The sequence below is a fragment of the Artemia sp. Qi Xiang Cuo genome, chromosome 8 (genome assembly GCF_049724085.1).
Source record: "Artemia sp. Qi Xiang Cuo chromosome 8, ASM4972408v1, whole genome shotgun sequence".
NCBI lineage: Eukaryota > Metazoa > Arthropoda > Branchiopoda > Anostraca > Artemiidae > Artemia > Artemia sp. Qi Xiang Cuo.
The window spans coordinates 23,101,825-23,114,452 of record NC_142801.1 but is presented as its reverse complement, the minus strand read 5'-3'; the positions used below and the strand labels follow the sequence as shown (position 1 = coordinate 23,114,452).

The window sequence follows — 12,628 nt, the reverse complement described above, 5'->3', positions numbered from 1 at the left end:
CAAAAAAACCCAAAAAACAACACGTTAAATATCTTAAAATTACGCTATACAATGTATTGCTCTACAGTGGTGTATTGAATCGTCTCGTAAAAACGGGTTTTTTATTGCGTCTCTCACGTTTGACTGTAGCATCTCTTGTTGGACTTCTTTAGAGAGTCCCGAATAATGGGAAAGTACCGTGATAAACATCTTAATAAACAGTTTTACTTATTATTATTGATTTTCATTTCATTTTGATTATTTAGTCACCAACTTGCAGTCAGCAATTAAAACCACAGCAATCAATCAGGCCGAGGTCGATCATCCTTTTCTTCTCACTAGCAAATTTTGAAGTCATGACATATTCCGTCACAAAGAAAACTATAGGCCTACGCTGAACAAGAACTGAACGGGGAAATCGTAAAATGCGAAAATAATGATTTTCTAGCTAAAAGCCAGTAGAAAAAAAAAATCGTAGCAAACAGTCTAACCACTATTGGCTCTCTAACTGTGGTACGCGTACCCCTTGGAGGTACTCAAAATAAAACAAATAAAACAACCCTTTAACTCCAGGACTGGCAATTGTATTTATGTTTTAGCTATAGTTTACTTAGTACCTTAACTGAGAAGGGGTACCTAAAATATTTTGTGGGTAAAATGGGACACATTGTCTAAATAATTTTTAGAACCACTGCACTATTCAATATTCACAGGAGCAGACATGTGCATGGGATTTTTTCCTGGAGTGTTGGAGGGGGTGGGGGGGCATTTTAAGCGACAAGCCACACAAAATACAAAAATTAAAACATGGGGCCCCCAACCTTGAGTCGTCTACTAATTCTCTTTTAAATACATTTTTTTTTAGTAAACAAGGGGTTAAACAATTTTAATCATTTACGCCCAAAAACGACACTATCTAAACGACTTTCATTAAACACAAAAAGCAGATCCATGCGCAGGGAAAGAGCTAGAACATATCATACTCAAACCTTCCCTCAACCCAAAACAAACCTAGGAGGAGTAGAACGCTGTGCCCTTACAATATCTTTAGGCACGTCATTCTAATCCTTCTTTAATAACACACAACTAAACTACTAAAATCTTTTTAATACCCATCATTTGGCTACTCAAAATTCAAACATTGCAATATCTGGCCCCCTACTTGTTACTCCGTTAAAATATGTTTCATCTAACAATGCCATGAAGGTTGATTAGCAAAGGGGCCACAAAAGATCTTAATCCGCCCCTGCTAGGCACAAGCGATCAAAACCACAAATAATAATTTGCTTTAGGACCGACCGAAGAAGAATGGAATTTTAATGTCTCCCATAAAAATTTATGTTCAGTAGCAGTAAAATAATTTTGATTTGATTCGTGACAAAGCACATATTGTTATCTCCAAAACATTGTTTCATTAATGTACACACTTCAGATTTATATTTGTTCATAAATTTCATCCAAATGTAAATTAAAATTATCTGAAAAGAAACGGCCAAGAAATATGGACACAATGGCATATTGCAAGCACACTCCTTTTATAAACATGCTATAGAAGCAATTACTTAAGGTGAAAAGTGACCATAAAAAGAGCACAACTCTTCCTCGTAAATGGTTATGAGCACTTTCAATGGCATTCCAATTTACTTGGAAATTTCGGTCCCAGCATGTGGCACAGAACTTCTTGTGTTGAATTTTTCATGAGAATGAACTTATCGCTTCCGAAATAATTTATTTTGCTGTATCCATGAGAACCAAGCATCAGAACGGCTAGCAACCCTAATTTGGTTTACTCCTTTCCTCAATGAACAACATAATACCTCCTCCTTGTCTCACTTAGTAACTACTGCAATGTATTTAAGCCATAGACTAGACAATATATCTAAACGAACACAAAACTTCACAACACAAAACCAACACAAACTAAAAAACAAACACAACAATCCAAAAACAAACACAACAATCCAAGTTTATTATCGAAGTTCTATAGAAAATAAAAGTGATGGTACTTGTCATTTATTGGAAACACATCCAAAGAAAATGAAGTTAGGTTAATCCTAATAAAAAATATAAAAACATGATGATGAAATAATACTTTAGAAACAAAATTATGGAAACCTAGCCTAACCCAACGTAACCTAACCTAACCCCAACTCCCACCCCTAATTTGGAATTACGTAGCCCAAGTTGTAAGTTCAATACATTCTGTCTAAGTCCAATGCATTGTATCATCCGTCACTTGTCTTGTAGCTATGAAAACGGTTTTAAAAAGAAAACGGCTACTAAAGGGCTGGGCACACGTAGCTGATTTCGGAAACTGATTTCCAAATCAGCGCCGATTTTAAAAGAAATCGGCGTCGATTTGAGCTTGAAAAATTTTCTAGTTTTCGGCGTCGATTTACAAAATCAGCGCGATTTTCATCATGATCATCACAAAAAAATAGGGATACAAATAAATAGTCAGCCAGAGATGTCTATGGTGAAAGACCCCGCTACTGAGAACTAAACTGAGAACTAAGCTGAGATCAATCATGTAACCAATAATAAGCTCCAGTTGACTATTTGTGTCCATGATTTTTTGTTTTGAAAATCTCGCGCAATAAATTTTTCTTTCCAACAAATTTTTCTTACCGCTATCGTTTGTCCACTGATGCTGAAATGGGTTCCCGAAATCAGCTACGTGTGCCCAGCCCTTAAGAGTAATTCTTGAATGTGTTCCCATAACCAGCAAGTACCAAAGTGATATTCAAGTTTCATTGCTGTTTCAGTTAGTTGGGCTGAAACAGCAAGTTTCAGTTGGGCTGTTTTCAACTGGTTTGTAGTTTCTCATCTGATTCTATTTCTGATTGTAGCTAAAGATCCCGTCAACAAACATAGGAAAACAGGTCAGTTTACTGACTTGTGGCTTACAATGGCTATATTAACTTTTGGATTACTGGCAGTCAGTTTATATAATAGTTAGCTTATATGATTATAGTTAAAGCAGTAGCTGCAGCCTAGTAAAGAGCAAACCACAGCCCATAGTGACAGAAAGTATAAAAAGACGTTTAAAAAAACCGTCTATTGAGAAGGTTTTCTTATTTACAGATGATTTCTGAATGATAACTGTTATGTAGGTTTAATTTAACAGTAAAAGCTTATTAAAAAAAAAAAACTTCCGGAAATTTTGAAAAAAAGAGCTTAGAATTCATCAAAAATGGCGGGGGATTGAAACTAATATATGGGAATCAGCATAATCAGCCAATTCTTTTGATATATCTATTGGTATCAAAATTTCGTTTTTTAGAGTTTTGGTTACTATTCAGCTAGGTCGCTGTAAGTAAGTTACAGTTCATTACCACAAACTGTTCGATTACCCATCAAAATCCAGACAGTTTTACCAAAAGTATTGCATTCATAAAACTTAATAGTTTCATGAACTAAAATAAGAAGAAAGTTGCAAATCTGTTGTACCATTGAAAATTGCTGAAAACTAAGTTCCTAGCAGTATTGGCCACCCAAAGATATTAGGCTGATGATGACGTGCCTTGCCCTTTCCACCTCTGTGCTGGTAGATATGGGAATGTAACATATTAGCTGTATAGGGAAATATTTTAATTAATTCCTCCCCTCCCCCCTTCCTCTTTTCCTCATTTATCTAAAGCCTCATGAAGAGTAAGCAGTTTGTCCATTAAAATGCACTTTTGTAGGAATCTACCCTGCCCCCACCTAAACAATTACTCACACCCCCCTCATTATAGCTGATATGCAATTACAGATTACCTAACGTAGCATAATTTTGTTACAAATAAAGCGAATCAACTTGGTTGAATCCAGTATTACCACCGTGTGGCTTACTTCTTTTGCAACTGGGAAGCCTGAAATATAGTTATTGACACTTTTAAATCAATTAGCTTCTCAGGATTTTAAATTGATTGCAAATCCGTCCTCTTCGGGGTAAAGACACAGTTTAGTGCCCTAAACCAACCAAACTGTCACCCAACAACCTCTGCTATTTTGGCGTCTGGCCCCCCCTGGAAAATTTTTTGCCGGCTCCCTTGCAAGGCAGTCTGTATTTGCAGTGAGCTTGGACGTTATACATGGTTAGATCTGTATTCATGTTCGGATTTTTGTATCTTGATAAAAATCACTACAGTGAGGTTAGGCTAGCTTTTTGACAGTTAATTTTGAATTTTTGTCTGTCCAGTTTCATACCTGGTAAAACAAAACACATGTTTATTATTAGAAAGAAGAATTAATAAGAATTTAGTAAGATTTTAAGATGAGTGTTCCGCGAAGCTAAGCAAAAAAAATTGATTTATTTTTAGAACTTCGCTTCTTTTACGGCTTCTTATTTCCTAAGGCAAAGACAATGGAATGGAACTGTATAAGCTGTAAGCTTCCCCCCCCCTGAGAAATATCCCTAAAATCTAGAAAATGCAGGATTAAATAAATTAATTTTTTTATGCGTTGATACTCGTATTTTCACAGTTAGATAGTATCACAACGTAAGGATATATATCACTATGGGTAAATACTTTTATAAAGTATTTAAATGCAAATACAAAGCACATGGTCACAAATGTATTTAAATAGTATTTCCAAATACGTGACTAAACATATATGTTGTATTTAAATACTAAAATACGTATTTAAATATCCAAATACTGTTGGAAGCCGCGAGATAGACTGCGAAAGAGCTGTTGGAAGATTTGGATGAGGTGACAGGTGTAAGCTTGGAATGAGATTCATAGAATTTGCCCATCAGAATAATCTTGTATCGGCACATGAGTTGTACCAACACAAGCCATCCTAGAGGATTCCCTGGTACTCTAGAGATGGAAGAGGCTAATCCTAGGCGGATTATTTGCTAAGATACTCTGTACGACAAAGCTCTATACGGAGCTGCAGAGCCGACCCTGGAGCCAACGCAGGAGCGAAGAATGGCTCCGATCATATGCTGCTAAACGCTTCCCTAACCATAAAGCTCGCCTCCAGGAAACGAACGCAACCTCCTCCGAGATACGATGTAGCACGTCTTCATGATAAAGCAGTCGCAAAAGGGTTCCGCTTGGAATTATCTAACCGTTTTTGACATCTTGTCGGCGGATGACGATAAAGAACCAACCACCATAAACAGAGAAGACAAGTGGAGGAAGATCCCAGACACCATACAGACGCCGCTAAAAAGTCCTTGGCAGGCTGAATCGGAAGCGGAAGAAGTGGATCTCAGAAGACACCATCAAGCCATTCTACAAGAAACAGCAAACCGGAAATACCAAGTCCACAGTGTTCAAAACACTGACAAAAGAATGCCATAGATCCGCCCGCCGTGACAGACAACGCTACTGGGACGACGTGGCAGCAGATATGCAGAAGGCTGCTAGTCATTCAGATACCAGAAAGCTTCACCAACTACTAAAAGAAGCAACTGGGAAAAGTAAAAAGATCTCTACTGGAGTGAGAGGTGAGGATGGAACTCTTCTGTCAAGAAAAGATGACATAATTGCAAGAATACCACTTCGAGAAGCTGCTGAACCCCAGTCACAACATCCCTTCCACTCAAACGCCCCCCAGTAATAGCACCACTGTACTCCAGTCAAAAAACCCTATCCTTAACTCAGTACCGCCGAGTCAACAAGCCCCATACTGTAACGTCAATGTTCACCCTCCCTCAATGCACGCGATAAAAGAGGCAATTAAGAAGCTGAAGACTCACAAGGCACCAGACACATATTCTATCCCGGGAGAAGTCTACAGAGCTGCTCCTATTCTCGCTGAGAAACTACAGAAGCTCTTTTGCTCAATCTGGTCTCAGGAACTGTTTCCCCAGGAATGGCAAGACTCAATTATACTGCCTGTCTTCAAGAAAGGCGACCGTACTAAATGCAAAAATTACAGAATGATCTCACTTGTGAGCATTGCGGCAAAGATCTTTGCAATGATTCTGCTTAACCAATTCCGCAAAGTCCACAATGAAAGAACCCACCCCAACCAATCTGGTTTTTGAGCCGGCATGGGCTGTATTGACCTACCCTTCACCTTGAGACGGATTTTTTAACATAGAGCCAAGCATAAACAAATCACTGTCGCTTACTTCATTGACTTCATTACGGCCTTCGATTCAGTCATCCGGGGAGGAATTTGGATGGCAATGGAAGAGGACTGTGTCTAACCTAAGATCATACGACTCATTCAGGCTTAATATCAACACACACGAGCTTGCATCAAGGTGAACGGAGAACTTTCTCCGTTATTCGATATCGACTTCGGTGTGAGGCAAGGGTGAGTACTCTCTCCCGAACTATTCAATTTTATCGTCGATTGGGTAATGAAAAAAGCAATGCTAAACTTCGGAGGAGTTGAGGTTAGCCCTGACTTCCGTACCACCGACCTGGATTATATTGATGATGTCACTCTTCTTGGCAAATCCGTTTAGGAAGCCCAGAAAATGCTTCTGAAAGTCTCCGAAGTTGCTGTTCCAGTGGGGCTCAAGATTAATATTGACAAGACTAAAGCTAGGTCTAATGCCCCGGATATAAACTCTACCCCTATAGCCCTTAACCATAGGCAGATTGAAATAGTCAATAAATTCAAGTATCTCGGATCATACATTAACATTAACTGCGCATGTAGCGAAGAATTTCAATGCCGCATTGCATCAGCTTCCGCTGTCTTTGCACAGCTGTGGAAGCTGCTATAGAAAAGGAAGGAAATCCACAGGAAAACAAAAATTCTTATTTACAATGCCCTAGTCTGGTCAGTCTTACTGTACAGCTGTGAGACGTGGCCCTTAAAAGTCACCGAGGCACATGCCTCCAACACTTTTGAACACAGATGCCTGAGGAGCATATTGGGGTTACGACTCAGCGACCGAATCCAAAATACGATCATCCGCCAACGATGTAACCAGAAGTATGACATCAGGTCTATCATTCAACGCCGCCATGTTTGCCGAAGACCAGCTAAGACTTTAACAAATCAAAGCTTACGCTGCAAACCAGCATCTAAATGGAGAAAATGACATGGAGGACAGGCCAAAACCTGGCTCAATACAGTCAAATCTCATCTCGAGCCAATTTGCGGATTTCGGAGACATGGTCGCACATGGGACCCTTAATGGCTTAAAATTATCGCCCCATTAATCCAAGACCGTAACCTGTGGAATTCAACAGTCTGCCAGATCCTGTCGCCAGGGAGAGCTACATAGCTTGTGTCCTGATCCAAGTAGGCCTACAAGTACAAGTAAGTATACTAAAATTTGTAAAAGATTTTATAGAAAGTATTTTTAGTAGGGTAAGATCATGAGTTTTTTTTTTACTTTTATCTCATAAAAATTAACAAAACCAAGAATTATGAATATAAAAACCATGAGAACCTGTTTCACTCATATTCCAATATGTTTTTTTTTTCATTTTCCATATCAATTATTTTTGGACTCTATCATCTTCAAGTTTATTTCTCTTGAGTGTCAAAATGAAGCTGCCAACTGTGAAAAGAGGCTGAACAGCAGCAGACAGAACGATTGGCGTGTTAATTTGTGAAACATTTTTGAAATTTTTGCTCAAAGAAGAACTGAACCGACATTTTTCGTCTTGTCTTCAAAAAACTGTAGAATCTCTGATTTTAAAAGGGGAGTCAAAGTATTCAGTCCCAATATAATTTGCAGGATTTTAGTAGAATTAAATACCGTCGTAGTTACTGCATCAGTTTGACTAGAGTCTTCGACTTATGAAGCCTTTTCTGTATGAATGTGTCTCCAGAAATCAGAAAGAACTCCCCTCTTAAGAGAGTGAGAGATAACTTTTCGTTGAGGGAGATATAAATTTAAAGTAGATAAAGTAGCTTTCATCAAATGCATTACTTCATAAAGCAGGTGCATATGTAGGTTGTTCTGCTTCTTTGCTTGTCCAAGTTACTTAAAAATTCAGCTTAAACATTGTGCTTTTTGTTTTCAATGTGATTAATAAGCAGAATATGTAAAAGCAGCAGGACTTAATGAACCTTATGGTAGATTGTTTTACTAGCTAAATACAGATAATAGGAAAAGAAGTCAGGACTGCAAAACTACAATTGGTGCGATCAAATCTGGTAAACACAGCATGCAGCTGGTGTATTAAAAAAAGTAGTAAACACAGTAAGTAAGTAAGTTTATTCACAAATAAATACAGATTTGAAATACGATATTCTTATTACCCCTCGAAAGGCTCCATGGCCAGGAATACAAGGGGAGAAGGTATTGACAAGTTTATTCCGCTCAGGCAGCAATTATCCACTTTTACTTAAAATTATGAGAGATAACACTTTGGGTCTTCGTTTGCTTACAGAGTGTTTTTTTGCATAAGGTGTCCAGTTCAGAAAGGTAGTATTTTAAGAAACTAGAGTCTCTTGATGTAATGGTTCCAAAAGCATAACAGGCTAAAAAATAATCCTTCATTTATGACAAGAGCTGGCTCAAATTGAATTTACAGAGAAAAAGGTCAAGTTTTTCAGCTGAAAGTAAGGAGTAAGATTAATATTTAAAAGGGAAATTATTCTGTACAAGAAGGGGAGGCTGCTCCCTCCTCTACCCCTCACTCTTTAAGCTAAAGTTTGACTTTTTCCCCAATTCTTTAAGAACAACTGCTGCAATACAAGGGTCGTTGAATCAGAAAAGGAAGCTTTTTGAAGCCCTAAAAAGCGAGGGGTACGGGACTGTGCAACCTCACTCATATTCAGAATAATTACTTTTTTCTTCAATTTAACCCCGGAAAAACCCTCTTTCCCTCCGGGAAAAATTTTTCCCGGATAATTCTCCGCCACGAAAAATCCCTCGCGCAAAAACTTCCTCCCAGAGAAAACCCTTTGGGGATTTAATAAAGGTGTAGTGTAGATCCAAATATATCTGAAGGATTCAGAACACAAAGGATTAGAATACATTTCCTCAGAACTCATTCTGTGTTTACCTGAAGGTCCAATGGGGCTTAGAAAATTAGGCCATTAAAAACTCTTTGAGGCACCTAACCCCCTACCTAAATATGATCTACCACCCATCCTTCATAGTTGCTAAAGTGCTCTTATACATCACTATCTTATAAACCAAATCAGTTCATGTGAATGAAGCATTAAAATCAAGACCAGAAACAATTTTTCTGTAATAACGTAGGAGGTATCAGCCTGCAGCAATCTCATTCAGCCTGAGCCTGAAAGAATTTGCCTTTTTTTGAAAAGAGGGGGAAACACCCTCAAAAAGTCAACTGACCATAATGAAACTCAAGCAAATCCTGGTAGCGAACAGTAAGGAATGAGCGATTCGGCCCAATAGTAAGCAAAACTACAAGAAAGAAATTTTGGCAACAATTAATACATTAAAAGAATACGCTCTTTAATCTGATTCCAAACATATAAAATTCACCAAGTTTAAAGTTACCCATCAAAAGCTACAAGTCTGAAAATAATTCCCTAATTTTAAGAAAAGGGAGAAACTCCCTAAAAAGTCGAGCAATTTTAATGAAAATAACACGAAATATATATATATATATATATATATATATATATATATATATATATATATATATATATATATATATATATATATATATATATATATATATATATCCCAAGAATCTCAGTTGTTTCAACCCCGTACCTGTAGATCCAAATTCTCGAGTGTGTACTGGCTAACAGATAAGTACCCAAGCCACATTCCAGAGTCCAGGACAGATTCCCTTATATCTCCCAATAAAACTTCAGCAATGTATTGAGGCAAACAAGAGGGCTCAAAAGACTTTTCCCACGTTAATGAACTCGGAAAAGGGGGTCTAGAAGAGATCGAAGGTTCTTTGCCAGAAAAGAATCAAGGTTATGCTCGAATACTACTAATACTAATACTCGAATATTTTCAGTTTTTGTACATTTTCGCTCTTACCTCGGGAGGATTCGGCCCTCCCATGTGGACATCCTTGGGTATTGCCAACAGGCTCTTAACTACAAAAGCCTAGTTCAATTTCCTTGTTTTATTATTTGTTTTGATTCATCCTATTTACAGGCACTAAATATACCTTTTTAATTAATTTGTTCAACTGTCCAGTAACCATCCAAATACCCTGACTTTTGATTTATTGACGGTACGACAGAAAGGAGTTCCCTTCCCAATTTGAATTTTCGATAACCATCTTATCGTTTATGCAATCGAGCTGCGTAATAAACCCCTTGTCAGTGGGGTTATTCATCAAAGTTTTTCTAGTAGTTAAGCGATGGCGTCCATGATAGTATGTCATGTTGAGTTTGACAAATTATCATAACGTATTTTTTAATTGGGCTTGATTGAGTGACGGTCTGTATTATGATCTCATGCGTCGTCTTGAATTCCAACACAGGCGTATAGAAGGGACGGTAACAAAACAGAATCTGAGGCATTGGGGCTCTAGTTTCAAACCCCTCTTCAGATTTTTGCCGATTGGGATGCGGCGGAATGGCGCCCTATGTCGTTTTGTCCCTTTGTTTAAAAAAAAAAAAAAAGTTTGATACGAATAACAACAAAATGGGCCAGTTCTGGATCCTAAAACAACTTTTTTGTATCTTTATTTTTTTTAAACATTATTGCACCCTCCTTTATTTTCGTAAATTGGCATCCCTGAATCGCGCTCTTTCTGATCAATGAGTGGCTACAAATAACTCATTCCATAAATAAACCCGCATATTTACGAGCTATTCATGGTTACTGGCCTGGATAGCAATTGTACGACTCAAGTGATTTTTGAACTGCGATCACACCCTCCTTAGGAAGTTTTGGATCGGCGGTCAGTAAAACAGGGTTTCAGTTGATTCTCAAGCCTCGATAGCTGTATTATTACTTTTTAGAAACACCGGAGAGAATTTTCTTCAATAGGGTGACGAACGTGTTTCGCCAGTCTCATTTGCGTAACCCCCCCAACATTGCTATTTTGGCCATCTGTCCTAACCTTGAGATCATCATTCTGTCTCAAATTTGAACCAGCAGTAGCATAGAATTCTGATTATACTCGAGAAATAGTGGTTTCCATTGGCTGTCAGTAACACTTTGGCTAAAGGCATAAAATACCACTTTCCCCTTTAATAACTTTAATAACGTCAAAGGAAAACACCTCTTTCATCCAAACAAAGAGCATTGCTACTGATGGTTCAAATTTGACACAAATGGTAAGATTCAAATACCGGCCATGCATGTGCAATCGCTTTACAGTGCACAGGTGCACTGTTCCAAAATAGCGGTACTGGAACGTTTCTAAATGACCGTGGACCACAGTTTATATAATTAGCAGTATGATCTTAACCTATCTCACCCATTATAAAAACCCGGACCAAGGTGCAAGTGCTCCAGAGAACCTATAACACATAAGCGACATTAGATCTTTTCACGGGTAGACAAAGTCAGATCTCTCTTGAACGCGAAACTTGGCTTCAACGTTGGAAAACTAATTTTGAAGAAACTAATTTTAAATTAATTTATTCCAATACATACATGAAAATCGGTAATTAGTAGTGCAATGTTATTATTAGATGTTTTTAGGAATTAAAAGTAGGTTTCGAAGTCTCAAGTTGGTTTCAAAGGCATTTTGAGAAAGTTTCTGCCAAAATACGTGTTCCAGGGTATTGGACCGCTGATGGCAGATCAAATGAGAGGAGCTGTTTGTACGCGCCGATTAATATATATATATATATATATATATATATATATATATATATATATATATATATATATATATATATATATATATATATATATATATATATATATATGTATATGTATATATATATATATATATATGTATATATATATATGTATATATATATATATATATATATATATATATATATATATATATATATATATATATATATCATATATATATATATATATATATATATATATATATATATATATATATATATATATATATATATATATATATATATATATATATATATATATATATATATATATATATATATATATATATATATATATGTATATATGTATATATATGTATATATATATATATATATATATATATATATATATATATATATATATATATATATATATATATATATATATATATATATATATATATATATATATATATATATATATATATATATATATATTATATCGCTATCCCTTATCGCTCACAAAGTGCAAAGATTTTCAAACAGAGGTGTTTACTGTTTAATGTTCAGGAAAGGTCTGCCCATTTCATACGGAAACAATGATTGAAAACGAAACAAGTTTATTCCCGGCTCTCCGCCAAAACAATTAATTAGCCTTTTAAAACATCACAGGACCTACAATCTCAGAAGATAAATAACACGACGTGAAAAAAAAAATTATAAACTAGCCCGGTGCAGGTACCAAGGGGGGGGGGGCGAGGGGTATTCGCATAAAGAAGTCTAATTTAACTAATTAACGCAAGTTTACATTAATTAAACTTGCTTCTCACGTAAGTTTATCGGATCAACCTCTTTTGCGCCCCCCCTAAAAAATCCTGGATCCGCCCCTGAAACCATCACACCTATTCCACCAGTTATTAGAAGAAAAAAATTCCTTATTTTCACAAATTTCATCAACCCCCCGCCCCCTTTTTTCTAAAAAACTACAAAGGCCAAACAGTTAAGTACACTGTATATAAATAAAATATTGTAATAAATTTTA

At 36.6% G+C, this 12,628-nt stretch overlaps 1 protein-coding gene across 3 annotated transcripts in view; it reads right to left on the bottom strand.

The window, feature by feature from the left end:
* The window catches only part of LOC148949254 (uncharacterized), a 90,079-nt gene that overhangs the window by 22,481 nt on the left and 54,970 nt on the right, over nt 1-12,628 (bottom strand). The window lies entirely within an intron of this gene.